The sequence below is a fragment of the Nilaparvata lugens genome, chromosome 10, assembly GCF_014356525.2.
Source record: "Nilaparvata lugens isolate BPH chromosome 10, ASM1435652v1, whole genome shotgun sequence".
Taxonomy (NCBI): domain Eukaryota; kingdom Metazoa; phylum Arthropoda; class Insecta; order Hemiptera; family Delphacidae; genus Nilaparvata; species Nilaparvata lugens.
The window spans coordinates 30,398,022-30,421,366 of NC_052513.1; the positions used below are offsets into that span (position 1 = coordinate 30,398,022).

Below are 23,345 nucleotides of genomic sequence, written 5' to 3' on the forward strand. Positions count from 1 at the left end.
ATCCTCATCACAAGGAGAATTATGGAGTAACATACAACATTATACTCTCATTATACTGAACATAATCAGTTACTGATTACCGTATGTATTGTTGGGTAATACTGTAATATAGTACTATTTGTAGCTACTATCCCAATTTATCGATAATAATACAACAATCAATAATAATTTACTATGTATGTTCTTTCTAATCATAATTGATATTCATGCTATTTCATCGGTGTGTATCGATGATGATATATATATATATTCTTTTCTCCATCCAAGATTTTGACTACTACTAGATTATATCATTTCATTTTCATCCACTTTTGAATAGACACAAGGTAGATTGGGTTATTGTACTATTTTCAGTTACTCCCTCATGTACATAATTCATATTTATGTATATCAATGTATTATAATAATTCTATTGGTAGATTACAGTGTACTATTTCTAGATGAACTATGCATTATACTATAAAGAATTCGTTTAGAATTAAAGCGAATGTGATGTTTTGGTAGAAAGATTCGAAATAATTGTCATAACCATTTATCCACAAAAATTAATAGTCTACTGGAAATTCATGATGTAGTAGAAGCCAATAGAGGCACCCAAAATTTATTCAAAATCTGGATAGAAATAATTGTGACAATCTCAAGAAGTTTAATCTAAGATAATTGTCCAATACAATTGGAAGTTCAAACTAAGATAAATTAAGAGCCATATAAGATTGGTAATATCGTTAATATTATACTTCTAAGCGTTATTTCACATAGGACTAAGATGATAAAAATGTCCAAGGACAATAAATACCATGATTGTAATAGTGAAGTAACCAAAAATAAATTGAAAATAGGCTCGTTGGCATTTAAATCGAATTCAAGAATATAGATTCAACTTATTTATTAATGATAACGTTTTAATCTCTTTAGCCACCACCCCATAAGGTATACAGTAGATCAATGGATCACATTATTCCTTATACAGTCTCATTAAGTATTATTATTTTTGATGATGATGATGATGATGATGATGATGCCGATGTTGTTGTTGATGATGATGAAACTGATCGATTATGATAATGACGCTGAACGCGGATGATGATGATGATGAGTGTCATAATCTATCAGTATGTTTGTGGTGGTGCCTCAGTCTATTGTTAGTATTGGCAAATTGGACATGATATCCGTTACTGTATAATGGCAAGATTGGGATTAGCAGATCTATTTTCAACTGACTGTTAAATTGGTTACATTATTAAGCATCAACCCTTGTCAGAGTGACGGTGCGGTTGAGTGGAATAAGAGTGAGAAGAATTGAATGATGAAGAATAAGAGAGAGGGACGAAATAGGAGAGAAACATAGGAAATAGAGATAGAAACAGAGAGAAACGCAGATAGAAACAGATAGAACATGTAATGTAAAGAAGAATATGAAGGTAAAATTGAATAGGAAAAGACAATAGAAAAGTAAATGAAGCATTTTCTATCAAGTCCTACATCATATTGTTTTTGATATAAGAGTGAAAAAGTATTTGTCACACAAGTGATATGATTTAAAGAAGGTTCAGAATCCTACATCTCTGTCAACAGATTTATATTTATAATGATCTTACTTCGCACATATTACTTGAAATGAATAATTGACGAAAGATTTTCATTTACTTTAGAAAATCGATTTTAATGTCAATTATAATATAAACCTCAATAAATCTTAAACTGTACAAATATAAACATTCAATCATTCTCTCATCAGCTCTGCTATTAGTTTGATAAACAACATTGGTAAATTATTAACAAGTCATATGGTTCATATGATTAGAAAGAAGAAGCGTGAATGTAGAGCAACCAGCTTCTTACATCTCCCCCCCTTGAACGAGAAACTTCCTCGAAGGTGTCAATTTGCTTGAGTGACAGATGATTGGTTCACTCCCATTGATTCCGCAGGCCACTTCATACATTGAGTTTGATATTCTTCTTATAATGGGGAACGGTCCACTTCTAACTTCATCTAATTTATTTCCATTCAACTTGTTCCCTTTTTCTATATACACTAGTTCTTTTTCCTTGAAACCATATATTCTTCTGTTCTTATCACATCTCAGTTTGTTCCGTTTGTGGTTTAAATTGGAATTTTTTATTGCTTCTTCTCTGTCTATTTGTAAGTTTCGTTTTTTCCTCAGTTGTGATGGTATTATTTCCAAATCCTCTCCCAATAGCAGATATCTTGGTGTAAATTTAGTAGTGCTGTGGATTGTCTTGTTGTATTCTGATGTGCAACTTTCCGCTATTTTCGACCACGTCTGCGTTCTTCCTTCTGGACTATTCACTTTGCATCTAATACGATTCACCAATGTCTGGTTTAGCCGCTCATTAAGACCATTTGATTGTGTAATAGTGTGTGGTGAGTTCCGATATGTCCTAGTTGAAAATGAATTTTCTCAATCAATTCTTTACCCTTTTCTTGAGAAAGGAAGATTCTTTTGTTTCCTTTCATACATTTGTAGAATATTTCCTCTTTATATTCAACATTCCTATTATTCATTATTGCTTCTTTGTTTTTTCTTGATCGTCTTTTATTTCTTGTATAGATATCAAATTCACAACTGTTAAAATGTCTTCATTTCCTTCAAAGTGTTCTAAAACTGGATTTCTTGATAAAGTATCTGCTTCAACATTTCCTTTTCCTGGGCTATATATCAATGTGAAATCATATTGCGATAGGTAGTATACAAGATCTCCCTTCTAAAAATAGTCTTAAACATGTTATTTTTTCTTCATCGTTGTGGATATTGTAACGGATACATTCTTTCTCAAAATCTTCCAGCCAGAATTTTGCATTTTGTCCAATTTTCCCCGAGAATTTTTCCAAAACAAATTTCCTATCAATATCAATTGAAAATTCACTCTTACCTTTTTTCGGCATGTTGAACAAAAAAATCGATTTATAATGATCTTACTTCGCACATATTACTTGAAATGAATAATTGACGAAAGATTTTCATTTACTTTAGAAAATCGATTTTAATGTCAATTATAATATAAACCTCAATAAATCTTAAACTGTACAAATATGAACATTCAATCATTCTCTCATCAGCTCTGCTATTAGTTTGATAAACAACATTGGTAAATTATTAACAAGTCATATGGTTCATATGATTAGAAAGAAGAAGCGTGAATGTAGAGCAACCAGCTTCTTACATATTTTTCTAACATAACGCGGTTCGTTATGTGAACTATGCTAAATTTTAGCTCATAATTTGAGGAACATGAGAACTTGTAATGGACTATCATTTGTTGGAAAATGAGAAGAGTAAATTCTCATCAAACTAAAAATAAGAAATAAAGAATTTTAACTTTATTTAAAAATAAAGAATTAGATTTGAATAAAGTTTGATTAGGATACAGAATACACAAGTTTAATGAAAGTCCGCCTTACACTACAAGAAAACGAATTGAAGAGGCAGAGGATTGAGCCAAGCAGGGTGGATTATAGTCTTATTAGTAAATTAGATATTAGACTCATTTCATTTAAAAAAAACTTTTAAATATTTGATATTGAAACCATTCTATCAAAACTTTCTAAAGTTAACGATATTTTAAAAGGAATTTTACTAAAGATGTCAATAATCTTCCAGACTTGCTTCGAAAATGTTTTGTATTTCATGAAACTCTCATAGTAATCTAATTCGGCAGCACTATCTCACATTTATATGCAGTGATCTTACATTCGTATCCCGAATTATATTCCATTCTATTAATACATCCTACAATGTATTTCTTTTTCTAAAACGGTTTCTCTTTTTCTCTAGCCTTTGTTTACAATTATTTATCACAACCACCACCACTCACACTTTCTTGTTGTCTTTCAACGATCACTCTCATGCTCTCTCTTTCTATCCCTTTCTCTCACACTATTCATCACTCTCTCTCACTTTCTCAACAGCGCGTGTTTTCAGCGAATTAGATCCATGTTCGGTCGCCAGGCCATATAATCAGTGTTTGATGAAGATGGATGAAGAGTACAGAATAGAACCGATGATCATCTTCCTGCACCTGGGTCACTCTTCTCTCTCTCTTGACGCCACTACTGCTGACGTAGGCATGTTCCTAGTCAAGGTGAGAACGAATGTGTCGACTCCCACTATATCACCCAATAAACCTCTTCTTGTTCGCACTTTTATGACCAGACTTTCTAGAACACCTCTACTACGTCCACTCAGGTTGACTTCCTCTTGTTACTTGTGAAATTTATTAACAGTACTTGTGTTGTATCGGACAAAGTGTTCCTTCACACTGATAGATTTGTTACTTGGAGACAGCTTCTTGATTGTAGGCTTTGTTTGGGATTTTATGATGCTGGACCGATACAATGGAATGATTTATAGTTACATCGCTTTATAACATTTGATAGCCAATCATGGGGATAGGAAAGATTGATGAAAAATAATTCCAAATTAATGTAACCTATGAGTTATCAATTCATTACACTCTATTCAATGTATATGAAACTTAAACTTGAAGAGACTTCTGACTTGATGTAGCACGTACAAGATTGGGAATACAATTCACTCCAATTCGGAAGTTTCATCAGAGTATAGCCATAGATAACTGACATTAGTTTTTACGGCGAGAAAAGGCATCCAAAAATATCTCTCTGCCAATGAAAGTCATAAGCATGATATTAATATTATATAATCTCAATTTAATGATACAGAACAAATACCTTGTGCCAGCTGGGAAAATGAACTGATAAAAGATAAATTCTAGTCAGAATAAATAATGCTTCACAATTTAAAAGATAAAAATACTACTTTTTTGGACTCAGGGGACCTCGAAACGTATAGAAATTTACAAATTGGGGTACCTTAATTTTTTTCGGAAAGCAATACTTTCTTTACCAATGGTAATAGGGCAAGGAAAGTAAAATGAGAATCACCACTTAACAAAAATGAGGTAAGGTAATGTGAATAAACAAATAAATTCATGTGGTAGAGGAGTTGAGGAGCAAGAGGTTGTATTATAACAAATATTAGATGAAGAGAGAAAGAAGAAGAAGAAAAAGGAGAAGAAGAAGAAGAAGAAGAAGAAGAAGAAGAAGAAGAAGAAGAAGAAGAAGAAGAAGAAGAAGAGAAGAAGAAGAAGAAGAAGAAGAAGAAGAAGAAGAAAAGATGAAGAAGAAGAAGAAGAAGAAGAAGAAGAAGAAAGAGAAGAAGATAATAAAGAAGAAGTGGAAGAGATAGAAGAAAGAGATTGAATGCGAAGAAACAATTGGGTGTGAACAGAGTCCACAGACACGCTATCCCTAATTACACCATCAACCCTTTCTATTGCCTCCCCTCTAGCCCTTTTCCCCAGTTTCCAGGGAGGGGGAACTGCTGGGATACTAGCCTTAATTCTAGCCTAGCACACGGCATTGCCTAGATAAGGTGGGTACGCTTCATAGTTGATTGCTGTTCAATTACAGAATTAGAGCATTGAACTCCGCGCTGAAGCGAATTCCCTGCCAAGCTTCAAGAAAGTCAATTGTTTCCAGTTAGCTTTGTTATTATACTGTGGATGTATTGAATTATAAATAGATTGTTGGGGCGTTGAAGGATTTTATAGCATGGAATTGTTTGTCATAAAAGGGAATGATATTCCATCAATATTGATTCGAAATCTACTTTGGAGTAAATTTCTTATTTGAACAGTATTGATAAAGTGGCTGTTCCCGTGCCATTGTTTTGAATATTCAAATAAGCTACGAAAGCTTCTAAATAATTGAGAAATGATTTGTTCTCATTAAATAATTATTATTTCATGGGGAGGGATTATTTATAAAGATATCCACTCGAAATGAGACAAGTAAGCAGATTTGCAAAAGAAACTATGACTTTAAAAGAACAAGCAGTCATAGGGATATATTGACCAAAGTTCAGAGGTCGATTTCTCCTAAGTATGATGCTTATTCACAAAATAGCATTCAGATATAAATAAAATGTGTGAACGAGAAAATAATCTTTTATCTGAGACATTTTAATAATACATTTGAGTTCTTCTCCAATAAAAAAGGGTTTGAGGCATCAAAAACCACATACACATTAATGATTAATGATAGTGATTCATTCACCGTACATGAAACCATTGAATTGAATCCTGGAACTTCATATAATTAAAATATTATACTAGTTCAGTTCCAGGTTATCAATTGAAACTTCTCAATATCTCATACTATTTCTGGAATCTGAATACATACAGCCCCGAGTAAATGATTATATCTTCTATTACCCTTGCGTGGCCCCATCAGGATACAGAGATAGCTATGAACTGTCAGTCAATACATAGTTCAACTGATTAACAAGCCATCATTGGCTGGTTAATTGTTCGATCAGTTGCAGATATCCATCAGTGATTGAGTTTCCGATCACGTGATTGGTGCTCAGTGATTGAATCGGTCTTTGATCAGGAAACGAATTGAGGATCAGATCAAAGATGGTATAGATAGCCTATAGATTACACGGAAATATAATTTATTATGATATCTATATCATTCAATACCAAGACCTATCATGAATTGTCAGTTAGATCACTACCTCCGTAAACAAAGCCATAGTGCATTCAGGAGACGTCAGCACAGGTAGGGCTCCTACACCAATAAAAACACAAGCTGATATAGATCAGCTGAAATCAACGAATTTTTATTGGTGTTGGAGCCCCGTCTGTGCTGACGTCACACGAATGCACTACGGCTTTGTTTACGGAGGTAGTGGTTAGATGTGCTACATTACTCAAATGGAACTGACTCTTGCTACATGTTTTGAATCGTAGTACACGATGGTTTTGAGTGGGAGGATTGAATATTCCAATTTGATAGAGTTGAGTTCTATTGATTTTTGTGGAATACTAAGGAACTGTTTCCACACTAAGAATACTCAAGTATTATGTGACTGTTACTATTCGAATCTCAGTACACAATAATTTTGGATACGATGATTGAATAGTTATCATAGGATAATTCTAAAGAAGAGCTCTGTTGAATATTGTGGGATGAAAATTCCTCTGGGAGAAAGACATTTATTGAGAGAAAGACAATATGGATATTTTTCAAGTTTGGGATTTTCACTGATTTCATGGATTTCTGAGTTCCTGTAACAGTTTTCACTGTTCGGTAACACACTTACTTCAAATTTTAAAAGTTTTAAAAAATTTAAATGTTTTACAGTTATAGTAAAATTTTTGCTAATCTTCTATGATAATGATATAATTATAAAATTTCTTTGATAGTTAATATGAATAATGTTCTCGTTGTATGTAAATCTGGGAAAGCTTGTAGTACAATTTTTATGAGAATTGGCTTTGATTTCACTGACTGAATCTTAAATTCCGATCAATATCTTAAGCACAGGTTAGTTTTTTCTCAATTTTCTTGTTAGATACTTGAATTTCCAGTTGGCTATTCTGCAGAAATATACAGGAAAATTGGATTCTAATAAGTTGAGTACTTCTATTGTTAAATATACATCGTCAATCAAATTAGAGAATTAGTTCGAGCTCTTATTGATCTACTCATTTTATTAATTGAATTGATTATTTATCTAAGTTTTCTTGGAGAATACCTATTATATTACTTACGTTGAATAAGGCTATGCAAAAATTATGTATAAGCACTAAACAAAGGTCAATATTGGGAAAAAAACTTTTTAATTTATCACACTCTGTTGAGATTTTAATTAACAATCCTGCAAGGCTTAGTAGAAAAACACGAATTCCAAGAACAGTAAATCCAGGCTGACTACGAAAAAATATTATAAGCAGAGGAAGCACAAGAAGCACAGAGGATAACAGATTAGTTGAGAAAAATATGTAACCGAACAAGCTGTTGGGAGACAGCGAAAAAATTAGATAAGAGGAGCAGAGTTTTTTGGATGGTTTAATACAAACATTTTCAAGGTGTCACAACCGTATCCTGGAGAGCGTGAGGGAGGAAAATGAGAGAGAAGGAGAGGAAAGGGTAAGAGAAAGTGCGAAATTTCGGGAAACGTAGAAGAGAGGTGCCATTAATCAAGGCTAAACATTCGCAAGAAGTGTAAAACTGAGGGATAAATTTTCGTGGGAAACAGCAAACAATGTTGGGATGAAGAAACTACGCTCTAACCAACCTAAACATTATTTCATCTCTCTTCTGTCACACTTCAATTTCCCTACTGGTCTCTCTCTAATATTTTTTGTTCTGTCTTGGATTTTGCACTTCTTTACCCTATCTTCTATTTTTCAGTCTTATATCTCTCTTCCTCACAGTTTTCCTGTCTTGCTCAATCATCTTTATTCCCTTCTATCTATCTTTGATTCTTGTTTTCTTCTCACCTTCACCTTCTCTCCTTCCATGGCATGTCTCCCTGAATTCATTTTCTAATTCTTTTCTAGATCTCATTTCAATTCTCTAATATTCTCCCCTTAGCAGGTTTTTCTATCAATTGCCTAATCCTTATTTGTCTCTTTCCTGATTTTCTATAATTTTCCATTCCAAAGGAATTGGGATTCCTTTATGACCTTTCATCACGTTTCAATATTTACTAGTCATGTTCTGTCTCCTCCGAAGTGGAAGAAAAGGACTACGAGCTCACGAAGGACTAGTAGCAGGAAACAAATAGTGTGGATAATTGGGGATGGAATAAGTATAGGAGTAAAATGGAAAAGAATGAGATGGAAAGAGAAAGATGAGGAGGGAAGAAGATGTAAAAAAATTGTAATTATTATTTCGTTATCATCTGCTTCTTAGGGTGCTCTTATTCCTCTACCTCTTGTCTTCTTATCCTCCTTTCTGTTCTTGTCTTATCTTTTTTCTTCTCTCACTCATTTTCTTCTCCTTCTTCTTCTCATTCGGTCTCATTCTCTTTTCTTTCTGTTTCTGTTCCCTATTCACCTCTCATTTCTGTTTCCTATCCTACTTCTTCTCCTGCTCTTCCTCCTTTTCTTCTCCTTCTCCTCCTCCTAAACCTTCTTCTTTTTCCTCTTGTCATCTCCCTATTCATACTTCTTATTACTTCCTCCATAATCTTCCATCTTCTCATCTTCCACATGTTTTTCACTCACCTGCATTCACTCCTCCTCCATCATCTACTCCTCCTTTTCCTCTCCCTCCTTCTTCTTCTTCTTTTTCCACCTCCTTTTCCTCCGCCACCTGTTTTTCTCCTCCACCACCTTATCCTCCCTATACCTCTCACAGTGGCAGATTTAAACGAGTTATAATGGTGTGAGCTAGCGCTGATGAGAAAAACTACTCCAACGAGAGAGACAGCATGAGAAAGAGCGAGAGATTTCATTAAAATCTGGTTTTTGCTGGTGCGGCTATTGTTCTGGCCCTAAATATCTCAGCCCTAGCCTGCATCTGTTCCCTTCCCACAACTGAACACTGTGCGTTGGTTTGTCGCAAATCTCAGATAAACTGAGCGCTAAATCCACTCGTGAATCTGATCAACTTGTGTTAACAATCTCAAAAAAATCTAATTCCGTTCAACTTTAAGAGGTGATTCTTGATTTCATGTGTACAGGGATTGGTTGAAAGAAACTATTTCATGAATAAGTTGAGTTTCTTAAGTAGGTTAATAAGTAAGCCATGGGTAGAGAGCATCAACATTAATAATGGTGTCTTGTGACAGAATAGGCTTGTGAGAATAAGAACATAGCCAACGAGAAAAACATCACTTACAAAGGCAATAACATCACTCACAAGAGTTGAACGATTCTTATTTGTTCTGAAATCTGCTTCACCAAAAAAACATTCTTTTGAATAGTTTTGATCAGCACAATACTATATAAAATTTTGAATAAAAAAGACTAAGAAATTGTCAAAAAAACCACTGATATATTGACAAAAGACCGGTTTTGGTTTTTACACCATTGTCAATCTCTGATAAACCAGAGATCAATTTCTGGGTTTATATATTTATTCTTTTGTCAATATATCAGTGGTTTTTTTGACAATTTCTTAGTCTTTTTCATTCAATATGAATAATTACCACAATATCAACTACACAAAAAGTGAAAATATAAAATTTTGGCATTTAACAGTTCGATTAGAGTACTCCCTTGCTAAATAAATTTTGACAGATCAAATTTAGAATCCCATTCACGTTTCGCCCTGAAATCTTCCCCATTCAATTCCAGTTAACGATATCAATGACGATTCAAGGCAAACATCGAATAGAATGTAGATTAACCTGACCTCAACGCTGATCCGTCCCTTAATGATGGAATATATGCCATTTGCTAGCAGGTAAATTGCCTTCTCGATCGTAAAAGCAACCACAAAGCGCACTTGCACGCATGCGCGTTGAAATGTCACCAACTGTATCCATTGTAATACATCTATATAGTCAGTTTAATGGAAATATATATGTAAAATATGTATATAGTAGTAGGCAGAGCTCTAAATGGCTTCGATTGGATTCAGAGCACATCAAATGCCTCTCAAATTACTTGTACATAGGTCTGGGCCCATTATAGTCACGGTTACGACGGAATATCATTTAGACAAGCTGATGCAAACCCATGATCTCTGTTGTAGACATGATGTTATGGCTAGAGGTATTTTCCGACTTCCGCTGTAGATAACCGGGGTCATACTACAGTAGTTTGATTGGTTAGTTTGTGACATCACTTACATACAGGAAGGAATCTAAGAACATAGAAAATGATGTATATATTACTGTGAAGTATGATATATAGAAGAATGCAGTCAATAGGAGTCTAATAAGAGATAATTTGATTAATCACAAAGTGAACCTAAAAAATAGAACGGTTTTTTAACAGTTTTCTCACAAAAATGCATCATTATTCACAAAACTATTGACGTTGAGCTCTACACAATGTGAACCAATTTAAGTAGAATTCGAGGAATCTTTAACATAAGGAAAACCATTGAATCCCAATTTCAATTCCATAGTATGGAGAATAATTTCACAAAATGAGAGTAGGCCTATTGTGTTCGAATTCAAGAACAGACTTCCTTTTACTATAAAGGTTCATAAATAGTGGTCAGAGATGAGGGGTGAGCAAGCTGCAGTGAGCAGGTTACGGCTCTCGGTTAACCAATCATGTTAGTCTACATCGATTTGATTCTAATCAAGCCGACAATCTAATCTCCGGTCAACAAACAACCGATTTTTAATGCACCGAGGACAGTTCCAGTTCATCCAACTTCACTTGATTGCTCCATCAATTTCACGGTTATTAATTTCCCTACTCAATTATGCATACACGGAAAATCCCAGCCTCAAAGTCCGTATCAAGTTTTCATTTTTCTCCACTCGGCCGCCATTTAATTTGCAAAACGGAGTGCTGAAGCGAAACATAAATTCTATTAAATAGAGTTCAAAACCACGATCCTCTGCTTGGTTTGCAGCGTTTTCCGGTAGAATATATGCTCGGTCATTTCATCTCAATTTGAGAAATGGCAAGTTTATTCAAAGCCTAAAACGGTCTCTCGTGATTTTCAACCGTCCGTTTTCCGCTCTTCCTCTTCCTTCCCATCTTTTCCCTTTTTCATCACTAATTTCCCCGCTTTTCCGCCGCTTGTTTTATGCCATTTTCCCGACGATTTTCATAATTTTTCCCATCAGTTATGTCCTGCCGCACATCTGCTGTTGGATGAAGTTTTCTGCTTACGCTCTAACGTATAGTTAATTTTTCAAGCTAAACGCGCTCGCTAATGCTTTGAAAAATTTCTGCTATCAAATCACTCTGGAATGTTATAACTCATCTCCTTTTTTCTAATTTCAAAGGGCTTTCATCAGGATGTGAAAGCTGGATGAATTTGTATTTATGTATTCTTCGAAATTATTTATAAATTCGTATTGTGGACCAAATGCTGGAGTACAGTTTCAAATATAAATGTTAGAACCAATATCCTAAATAAAACGACGATGAAAAAACAGTAGTTATTCATAAAGGACAGATTTTTTATCAATGATTATTACAACCGCTTCTACCATAGTTGTGCTGCATATATCGCACTGGAAGTTCACAGGGATATTACCAAAACGTTATAACTTGAAATTTCAAATGATATACAATTATCATATATTTGATACATAATATACTATCATATTATATAAAATAATAATCAATGACAGTCGAATTCAAGGTGCAGAGATGAGGCTTCTAAGGAGTGTATTTGGCTGCACTAGAATTGATAGAATCAGAAATACTGATATCAGACAGGTTTTATCGGATGCTCCTCTGCATGGAAGAATTATACGAAAAAATAGGCACAACTGGTGCAGTAATTTGAGTAGAATGCCACCCGCAAGAATGCCACTTGAAATCCAAAACTATAGACCTACTGGAAAAAGAGATGTAGGAAGGCCAAGAAAGAGATGGGTACTGGAACAGGTTGATTAATAAATCTAATCCCTGAAGTGAAGAAGGAGAAAAAGAAGAAGAAGAAGAAGAAGAAGAAGAAGAAGAAGAAGAAGAAGAAGAAGAAGAAGAAGAAGAAGAAGAAGAAGAAGAAGATAAATAATCAATACAAATCAGTTTCTATTGATGATTTTCGCTTTTCAAAGTGAATTTATACCATTCAAAATACTGTGGCTCAGTTGCATGTCAATAAAATTTTCGTACCAGTCGAGAATGCATTGACTTCTTCTTACGTTGGTTGAGCCATCCGTAATAATATTACAAACAGTTCACGCAATAAAGTAAACTTCCTCCGGAATAAGTCTCAAGAAGAAACGATTCGACAATTTTTCACTACGATGAGTCACTGCAGAACAATAAGAGTAATGTGATTGAGGTGTTGGGAGTTGTTGAGTACTGTTGGCATAGCAATATAGTATAAAATAGTGGGAGTATATTACAGTTTTCTGTAGTGTGGAATTCGAGTACAAACTGTCAAATACCTTAACTCAAATAACTGTATTTTGCCGATACATCCAACACGAATATTTATCTGCTGTCAAATCATTACAGAACAAATAACATACACAAACTCGTTATACATTTTTACGGCCCTTCCCCCAACAAATCTATTCCAAACAACTGATATACAGCCGCTGTTATGAGTTTGACATGGAAACTGCAATAGTGAGTTATGAGTTTGATTCGATGTGGAGGTGGGAAGGTAGGTCGGAGGAGAGGATGAATGAGTGAGTTAGTTGATGCGCCATTTCGTCCGTCAAAGGTAACGACGTTTAATTAACGACGCCAATTAAACAGGGGCGTCGGTGGCCCATTAAGCTCCGGTTAGTGTCGCCGTCAAATAATAACTAACCGAATGGCAAGTTGGTCGTACTTCTCTGGTCGCATGTCAACTACTGGTGGATTGGTTGGCTGATGTCGGCCAGTCAGTACACCGCATTTCACTCAAGCATGGTTCAATGTTTCGTAGTTTCAGTTTGAGCTAGCATGGTGAATCGATTTTAAACTGCAAGTTGGCTCGATTCCAGACACTAGCAACATAGTAATATTCAAAGGCTGGTTAAATCATGGATTCAATTGAGTGTAGAATAAAACTATTATATTAAATAGGTTAAAAAACAAATTCCAACGATCTTTAACGTATTATCAATTTATTCTACCATTCTCGTTTCTATTCAGGACTTTGTTTTGTATCAATTCTAAACTAACTATTAATTATATGATATAAGTAATCAATGTAATTTATAGGAGCTCCACGCTAAACAGGAAATAAGAAACAAAAAATAATTGCTGATTCACCAGAGCTTAATAAACTGTTGTAATGAAAAATAAATTTTCAAGATTCTCACATTATTCTAAGAGATACACTTTGGGCCTGGATACTCTGAGAGTGATCTGCGATTCTGGTATCTAAATTTATATATTGAAATGCATATTTGAAAAATATAGGTGAAGAAACTTTTAGGATCGCAACTCAGATATAGAGATAAAAAAACCTAATAAGATCACAGATCGCAGATCTCTCTCTGTGTGGCAGAGCCCTACACATTACACAACCTCAGACACATTTCATGAAATATTTAACCAATTGACATCTCATCTCAAATAATCCCATTCTTACTCCACCATTTTGATTCCTGTCAAAATATTCTTTGCGATCCCTAACCCAACCTTACAACACCCTCAGTCTTAGAGCACCCCTGCCGAAGACGACCTCAGGCTTAGGAAGGGTATTACAAGGAAGTCTTTCGTCGAGTGGTTAGGGGTGGAAATTTCATTCAAAGAACACAAGTGTCTGTTGATAAGGGTTGTTTTTGAGGGCAGGAGAGAGTGGTTGACTCTCCAAGAGATCATGTTTCGAGGTTTTTGGCGCAAATCAAGTCGACGATCGTGTCTTATGCAGATTGGGCTTTATCTTTATAAAGGGATTCAAACGATACTACAAATCCAGTATATTATATATACTCTGTTGGGTATAATACGTTCATATGCCAGTATTTGAGTTTATATTGACTGGATTTCACTGTTATTATTATGATAATATATAATAGCTTGTCTAGGCACCTTGATGTCTTCTGGTTTTCTCGCGCTAAATTCCGGAAAGCGTTATATAAAAATTTTGTGTAAACATTGAGCTGATCAATTAAGTTTTAGGAGTATGAGTGTGGATAAGCATATGGTTTGGGACGTCGTTTGACGTCGAATTCTTCAGATTTTTTATTTTCACTTTTTTCCAAAAGTATTTGAAATTTTTTGAGTTAGGTACTATTTTTGTTATCTGTATTATTTCTTTTTGCATAAGTATTATATCTTTCATTTGTATTGTTTTTAATAATTTTTTATTTCATTTGAATTTGTAAGATTTTTATTGTAAAGGAGACATATTTGGGGAAACCCGTTGTCTCCATTGTGAATAAATAAATGAATTACTGTATAATGACATCTACATAGTAAGAGACGATAGGTCTATGCACGTTTACTGCATAGATACTCATAATTACTCACCAATCACCATTATCGAATAGTTCTCTTATTACACAGAAGAATGAACTATTGGCTCACCTGGAACAGAAATAATAACGAGAATGATATAAAATATTTCAAGCAAGAGTGTAGCATTGTAGATATTATATTATATTGAACATATTGGAAATACAAACTTGATAGCATACTAGGAGAAAAAAGGAAATTGATCGAACTTCTATCCATCCAAAAACTCAAATTATTTATGTTTTTGAAACTTTCAAGAGTCATTTGCTTGTTTTTCTACAGACAGATACTCAAAAGATATTATTTTTCTGCAGTAAAAAATAATGGAATCACAATAACTCAGATATTTGAAATTCAGCTTATTTGTGAAATTACTGTTCAGTTGTGTAACTTTAACAGAAACTCTGTACTATATTGTATATATTACTTAGATATTTTAGATACTTTTGATATAATTTCAGATATTTGAAATTCAGCTTATTTGTCGAATTACTGTTCACATTGTGTAACTTTGGAAGAAACTCTGCACCATATTGTCATAGAAGTGGAATTGATAGACGAAAGAATTTCATTTTTACTCAAATCAAGTTCAATAAAGAAGGGTGAACCCGTAAAAATGAATTTGTTATTTGTATCAAAAATATTTGAATCAAGGAGTGAAATCTATGAATATATATATGAATAGATCTATTTATGAATTGAATGGTCATTCTAGAAGCAAGGGGAATAGAAGGATCATTACCACAGAATCAAGTACTGAAGCAAGGATGAATCGATAAGAGATCCGGATACAACTCAACACAGGAAAATCGGGAATCACAAAAGTGCCTTTCGTGGTGATCATAAGAGCAGGACTAGGAGGAAGACAAGGGAGAGAAAATGAGAGAGTGGAGGGGGAGAAAGAGAGACAAAAAAATATAGTGTGTGAGAGAGAGCTTGAAAGGAGGGAGACAGATTGAGAGCAAGCAGAGCACAAATAGCAGTAGAGAAGAGAAGATGGGAGGAGAAACGGAAAGGGAAAGAGGGATAGGAATTGGGGAGAATTAGTGAGAGTGAGAGGTGTGGATAAAGGGTGAATGAGAGAGTCAGAGACAGAGTAAATAGGATAGACAAAGGGTTCCCTTGCAGCCAGGATTGAATGAGTAGAGATGGCCGGTAACGATAGTAATGAAGGTGCACTCATTATTTGACGTTGTGCTTTCTGTAATTGATTTCATTCATCGACGAGTGTTTCGTTACAGCTTTACCGGTTCCGTTATCTGAAAATCCCTTTCCACCCCACCAACACAATGACCCTTCCTACAACTTCCAGTGGAAGTCACCCTACTGGACAGTACCTCACAATGTTTAACTCCTTGATTCTCTACTGTGATTCCGTCAAATGATTCAAATTTTGTCTCATCATCAAGCGTTGAGGAATTCATTCTAGATTCTCTTTGAAAGTCTATAAACTCTGATATTCATTCAAAGAATAACCAATGCCTTTTATGGCCTTCGCTCCTGGAATATGAACTTATTATTGTGGTCCAAATACAGTCGTGGTCTAACGAGTTGATCCCTGGACCAATTTTCACCTTCCACAACATTTGGACGCTACTGTACATGGTAATAACACCAGTCATTCAGCTTGTTTTTTTCCAACTATCTGAGTCTACTTGCCTAGCAATTTTAACATCGGAATACAACAGTCAGGCATGCGCAGTTGGCTCCCTGCAACCTCCACCTACCCCCGCAACGAAAAACTAGGGATCGAATTGTCAATCCACATCTGTAAAATTGAGGTTTGATTCTTACAGAATTTCAAGCCTTGTTATTGAGGCTCATTCACAAAATCCTTTCCACAATATTATTTAAGTGAACCACCAATAGGATTCACAGATGGATATGAAATATTCTATCAAATTTCAACATTGAACCAAATAGAAGCAATATCAGTATAATTATACTTCTGTGATCATTCTCCTCTCTCCAATACAATACTTTGTATTGTATTTAAATTTAGAAGTGTTATTTTTTAAATGTTTGCCATAGGTCAGACCTGGCAATGTAAGATGAATTAAATAAATATCAAATATCTCCATCATATTCCAACATATCTATATATCTACTCAACCTCTCAAGTGGTTATTACATTACATAATTGAACTGTGAAATGAGACTAAGAATTAGGCATTCGGAATATTTTCTTTGTCCTTAATGAATATCTTATCCAACTTAATGAATATCCTCTTTCCCTATTCACACATCATCATAATAACAGTTGTTGTAGGTAATCGAGGTAATCATGACCAATTAAATGAATTTGGGTTATCGATAAGTAATGGATGACGAGGCTATAGAATAATTCATTAGATTTTTGATGTTAGAAATTGAAAGAAAATGAGATGAAATAGAAGGACAAATCAACGAGATTTGGTTTTTAAATGAGGAAAATATAAAGGAGAAACAGTGGGAGTGAAAGACAAAGTATGATAATAACAATATTCTTGTAAGTAATCGAGGTAATCATGGCTAATTTAATGAACATGGAAAATCGATAAGTAATCAATGACGAGGCTATAGAAAAATTCATAAGGTTTATGATGTTTAGAAGATTAGATGAGATAGCGGGACGAATCAACGAGGTTGGGTTTTAAAATGGGGGAAATATAAAGGAGAGCCGGAGAGAGTGAAAATCAAAGGTTTAGATTCCCAAATATGGTTGAATAGGTAACAGGCTACCCCTATTTCGGTTCCGGAATCTGGTAACAGGAAGAACAGTCACCCCACACTTTTCATTTGCGCTGCGAAATTCAAAAACTGGCCGTTATCCGATCGCTCAGGTATCACTGGGATGTGATCAGTGTTTCAATACCTGCCTTCCGCCATTCTGACTTCCAGTAATCATTTTCAGGGGATTAACCAGGGGAAGGATTAGTGATGGAAAAATGGAAATATGGAATGTGAGATCCATTTCAAACTGTCAGCATTGTTTGAATGGGAAGTATTGGTGTTTTTCATAAGAAATGCTGACAATTAGGAGTGAATTGCACAGAAGCATGTCAACGTTCAGCTGGAGCTGATAACGGATGTATTTAGAATTCAACCGGCTGTAATAAAGCCGGTAAATAGGTTCAGGAATCGTGAATGGGAGAGGCTGGATCATCGCAGAAAACGTGGGGTTGTGTAACTGATTGTTAGAGATTAAAGTTTGTTTTGGAAAAGTTTACACGGTTTTTGGAAGGTATCATACCATAATAATAATAATACAATCTATCAAATATTGTATATTGAATGTTCCTTAAAAATCAAGACAGGCAACGCCTGTTGTATTGTGATTAAAATGTGTGATTGTCAATGGAATGAATGATAGTTATGTTTAATGTTGATTGATTGATTGAGTACTTTATTTATTTAGATTACAATATATACTGGCTTATACTCTTATACAAAAGCTCACAATACAGCAAAGTTTTAGATGAATTTACATAATATAAACTAAGAAAATAATTATTGAACTGTACAATGATATGGAAAAAGAAATCAATTTCGAATAACTATACAAGATAATATTGTAATGCATCTACACAAATTAGCGGAGCTTTGGACATATCAATGTCCATTATTTGGGAAGAATATTAAAAATATCCTTCCCAGTGACTCTCTACCAAGATATGAGAGCCAATGCGAAGAACCGTAAGCAAATTCATTGGAGAGTTCGCCAATTTTGAAATGAACTCGAATTTCGTCCAAGACTCTCGTTAACACTAATGGACTAGCTTCAAAGGTTTTCAAAGATAAGATGCTAGATTAAATCCTAGCCTTTCAGATTTCAAATATACAAAAGCCTGAAGGACAAAAATATAAAAGCCTGCATGGACGTCAAATGTTCAATAGACACAAGGAACGAATGCAGAGGTCTGTTTCAAGAACAAAAGTGGTATGTATTCAGTTGCTAATTTGCCAAATGAGGATTTTTATCAGGCCGGTTGAATCACTGTACAACACAAGAAGTGTTTGCTATCAAAAATGTACTCAAACAAGTGGATTGTACACAAATCATCAATTGAATAGTCTTGGCAACTCACGATTAAAACACCATCAATCTGAGAAGTATTTTCGTGAGTGGAAGCTTTGTTAGATTTTCGCGCTCTGACTTTCAAAAATGTTTGATAATTTCCATTCAGGAGGTTCAGAGATATTTTCCATTCAGGGAAACTAACAGGGGTTCAATCCTTATCAGAGGGTTCATTCTTGATTTGTAAACCAGTATGCACAAAAAGATTATATACTCGTATAATGAAACTGAAGAATGATACCACTCTAATGATTACTGCTTTATATATGTGCTCCAAATAGCACACTAACAGATTTCTAATAAAAATGATGGTAGAACTCCTGGAAATAAATGTTTATCTACATTTGAAAATGAATTGTATTTATTTTTAATATTCTACTAGCCGTCAGGCTATTTTTAATATTCTACTAGCCGTCAGGCTCGCTTCGCTCGCCATATCCGTCTAGCCAGGGGGCTCCGCCCCCTGGACTCCCGACTGGATCGTCCAAGAATGAGATCAGCAGGCTCGCTTTGCTCGCCTGCATTTTTCATTTGAGCATTTTTATCATATGTTAGAACAATCCAGTCGGGGGTCCAGACTAAACGTCTGGCTAAACGGATATGGCGAGCGAAGCGAGCCTGACGGCTAGTAATATAATATTCCCAGGATTGAAGTAGCAGTGCCCAATCAATTTTTCCGCGATAAATGCATTTAAATCTTCAACTTGGTGCCAACCTAACAAAGTCAACTCAACTTAATGCCAACCTGACAAAATTATTAATTTAGTTGCCAGTTAACAACTGTTTCGAAGAGGTACTCTATCTTGATTAGGCTATAGTTCTATAGTAACATATGATATGGAAATTTCAATTATAATTAAGAGATTGGGAGAAGAAGAATATACATGCTAAAAGACGAACTTTAAACCCTTAAAAACAACCCTTAGAGTTGAAATATTGCCAAAAGATTTCTTAGTGCGCCTCTAAAGGGCCAACTGAACATACCTACCAAATTTGAACGTTTTTGGTCCGGTAGATTTTTAGTTATGCGAGTGAGTGAGTGAGTGAGTGAGTGAGTCAGTCAGTCAGTCAGTGAGTGAGTGCCATTTCGCTTTTATATATATAGATTCGGATGCGTGATGAACCACTCACTACCACAAAGCATGACAGGTGGTTGATGGTAACGTCAGCACAGGCAGGGCTCCTCAACCAATAAAAACACTAGCTCATATAGATCAGTTGAAATCAACAAATTTTCATTGGTATAGGAACCCTACCTGTGCTGACGTCACCAGAATGCACTATGGCTTTGTTTACGGAGGTAGTAGATTGAAAACTTCAATTTATTCCAACTCTCCATCTCTTGTTTTCTCTCCAATCTCAAGTTTGAATATGAAAGATTTCATCCTCTACTATGATCTATAATATCTTCTTACTCGTTGTCCTTGCTATTTAGATAATATCCATCACATTTTCTGATAATCTTACGACTTCAAATAAACCATACACTATCCCCGGGAAGCATCTACTATTTTTTCATCAGTATCCACCCCTTTTCAGTATAAATATGTCATGGGAGGCATGTCTGTGATTATCTGCCATGTTCAACGCCTCATGTGACCGACCATGTTTACATCTTTATGAATGTTGATATACACGACTTGATTACTGAAAGGAAGATCATAATTCGCGTTCAGTTCTATTACTGGGAAAAATATGGCACTGCTACAAAGCCACATGGCCCCTTGCAGGAGCTCCCAGTTTTTCATTGATGTTGGTGATTTGTATCTGTTTATCGCTAGAATTTGACATAAATATCACTACGTGATAGTGAATGTTTACTGCATAAGGAATATTTTTTCAATGCATATGGGAATTCCGTTTCGAATCAATTATGATTCTCAGCATTACGAAATGTGAACAAATTAAAACTAGATTATTATTTCTTTGCATCGTTGGCATGAATATGAATAAATATTTATTCTGAATTGTCTTCAATCATTATTGAATAATGAGAATAATTATTAATAGAATAAAAATAATAAAGTATAAGTTCCATAACATTATTTGTAAGGATCCGATATGGTCAAGAAGTTTTTGTTTTATGGGTGAAATACAAATAAAAAAGCAGGTAGACACGAGCGAAAATCATTCATAAAAAACAGAAAATATCATACTCTGCAAAATACGATTATTATTTAAAAAACAAGAACAAATATCCACCAGAGCGAGTTGAAACGGAAATGTAGCCTGAACTGAATGAAGAAACGACATTGAGAAAAATATGTTTTTGTAATAAAAAAATACTACTCGCTGAATCGAACATTATGATTGTTTTAACAGTGTTCATGGGGAATTATTCTTTTGGATCAAGTTCAAGTATATGTTTGAATACATACATTTTGCATCATGCAAGCAAATACATTCATCTGTTCCTATACTTAATCGTAATATAATGAGACTCTCCATTCATAAAATTGATGAGAGAGAAATGGAAAAGTGTAACAATTTTAGTTTTCCACAATCATCATTCTTTTTTATTAGTTCAGGCACTTTACAATTTGGACTAGCTCATCAAACAGAGCAATCCAACCTCATCTCGTGAAGAAAATACTTGCAAAGGCTTGGAATGATTTGTACAACAGAGAGCGTTAGTAAAAAATAGTTGGGAAGAAAATTGAAGAAGAAATTCTGTCGGAAAAATTCGATCCACAATTTTGCGGCGGTTTGTGTGTTACGAGAAAATGGTGATGTCAGCAATACGCTCCAACAAGCAGCAAAGAATTGTCTGAGTCGGGTCTATCAATTTAGCTATTTCACGTAGGCCAACCAATTGAGGCCTGCTCATAGGGCAGGGAGTAGGTCCACTTCATACTGTCAGAATTGTTTGGATGGGAAGCAATAAGGTTATTTTTATAAGGTATGCTGACAGTATGAAGTGAATCTAACTATAGCTCCCCAGTTGGTAAGTCTCATCAACTGGAAAACCTTCACTGACTTTTGCTTATTCCACACTTCTTCCTTTTCTTCTTCTTCTTCTTCTTCTTCTTCTTCTTCTTCTTCTTCTTCTTCTTCTTCTTCTTCTTCTTCTTCTTCTTCTTCTTTTCACTTTGGATAACCTCTTCTTCCTCACATGATAACTTTCTCATGCTAGAAATTGAGAAGAACGAACTTGCCTATTTTTTTCCAGTCAATTTGAGATTTTTATTTCCTTGTATTTATAGAATTATCAGAATTCCGTACTGAGGAATTCCAGAAGGATTAAACTAGTGCCTGATTATTTTTCTTGATCGCAACTGTAGTGTATAATAAAGTAGGTGAATACATTTACAATATACATAATGAGGATATTTATGTATTATTGTACATTTACAATACATAAATACATTTGGTGAGGAAAACATTATACATTATACATTGTCATAAGCAATATGAGATTGAGAAAATCGAATAAACCATTTTGAAAAAATCATCATAATAATTTATTTATAGATTCTCAATTATAAATAAGTTATAATTTATAAATAAATTATTTGACTCACTATAAATAATAATTTCATACCAATTATAAATAATTATTGTGCAATATAATTTGAGCTATGAAGAAGAATCTATCCACTAGTTCCACAGTTGATGGTCAAATTAGCAAAATCTTTCCGACTTTGTTACAAAAAGATTTGTTTCCGCCCAGGATCGAACTGGGGACCTTCTGCGTGTTAGGCAGACGTGATAACCGCTACACCACGGAAACGCTTGAAACTGGTTTGCAATCTATAAGAGATAAAGACTGCTATCTTTTTATATTCGAATCAAATATGGAATCAAAGTTTATTCATCGAAACAATTATTACAATACAAGTTTGGATACTATAACATTTTTAAACAAATAAAGCAAAGTAGCTCTATTATGCATTGAATAATTTCTTAAAAGGCATAGATAATATATTATTATTTAATGAATAAATATACTCTCCACTATAAATGATTATGTGTTGGGGTACAAGAATAAGTGTTATAAGCTGCTGCTTGCGTGTTATTCACTATTTACAAACTCCATTCAGTGTTATAGGATTAAAGGTTCTTTTATATTGATATTATAAACAAAATTAGTAATAATAAATATTAATGTTCTATTAAGGATAATTATAAATTGTTTGTTTTGTTTTTTTGGATTGGTTTCTACGGTTTTGCAGATTTGACGCCTAGTGAGATCGGACTCCCCAATAATAATAATAATAATAATATAATAATAATAATATAATAATAATAATAATAATAATAATAATAATAATAATAATATAATAATAATAATAATAATAATAATAATAATAATATAATAATAATAATATAATAATAATAATAATAATAATAATAATAATAATATAATAATAATAATAATAATAATAATAATGATAATAATAATAATAATAGA

The 23,345-nt window shown here is 34.1% G+C and overlaps 1 protein-coding gene and 1 non-coding gene across 3 annotated transcripts in view; both read right to left on the reverse strand.

Annotated features, from left to right (window-relative positions):
- The window catches only part of LOC111056449 (roundabout homolog 2), a 365,277-nt gene that overhangs the window by 49,787 nt on the left and 292,145 nt on the right, over positions 1–23,345 (reverse strand). The window lies entirely within an intron of this gene.
- Positions 22,592–22,664, reverse strand: Trnav-aac. The gene has a single exon. It is a non-coding gene; the product is annotated as a tRNA-Val (tRNA).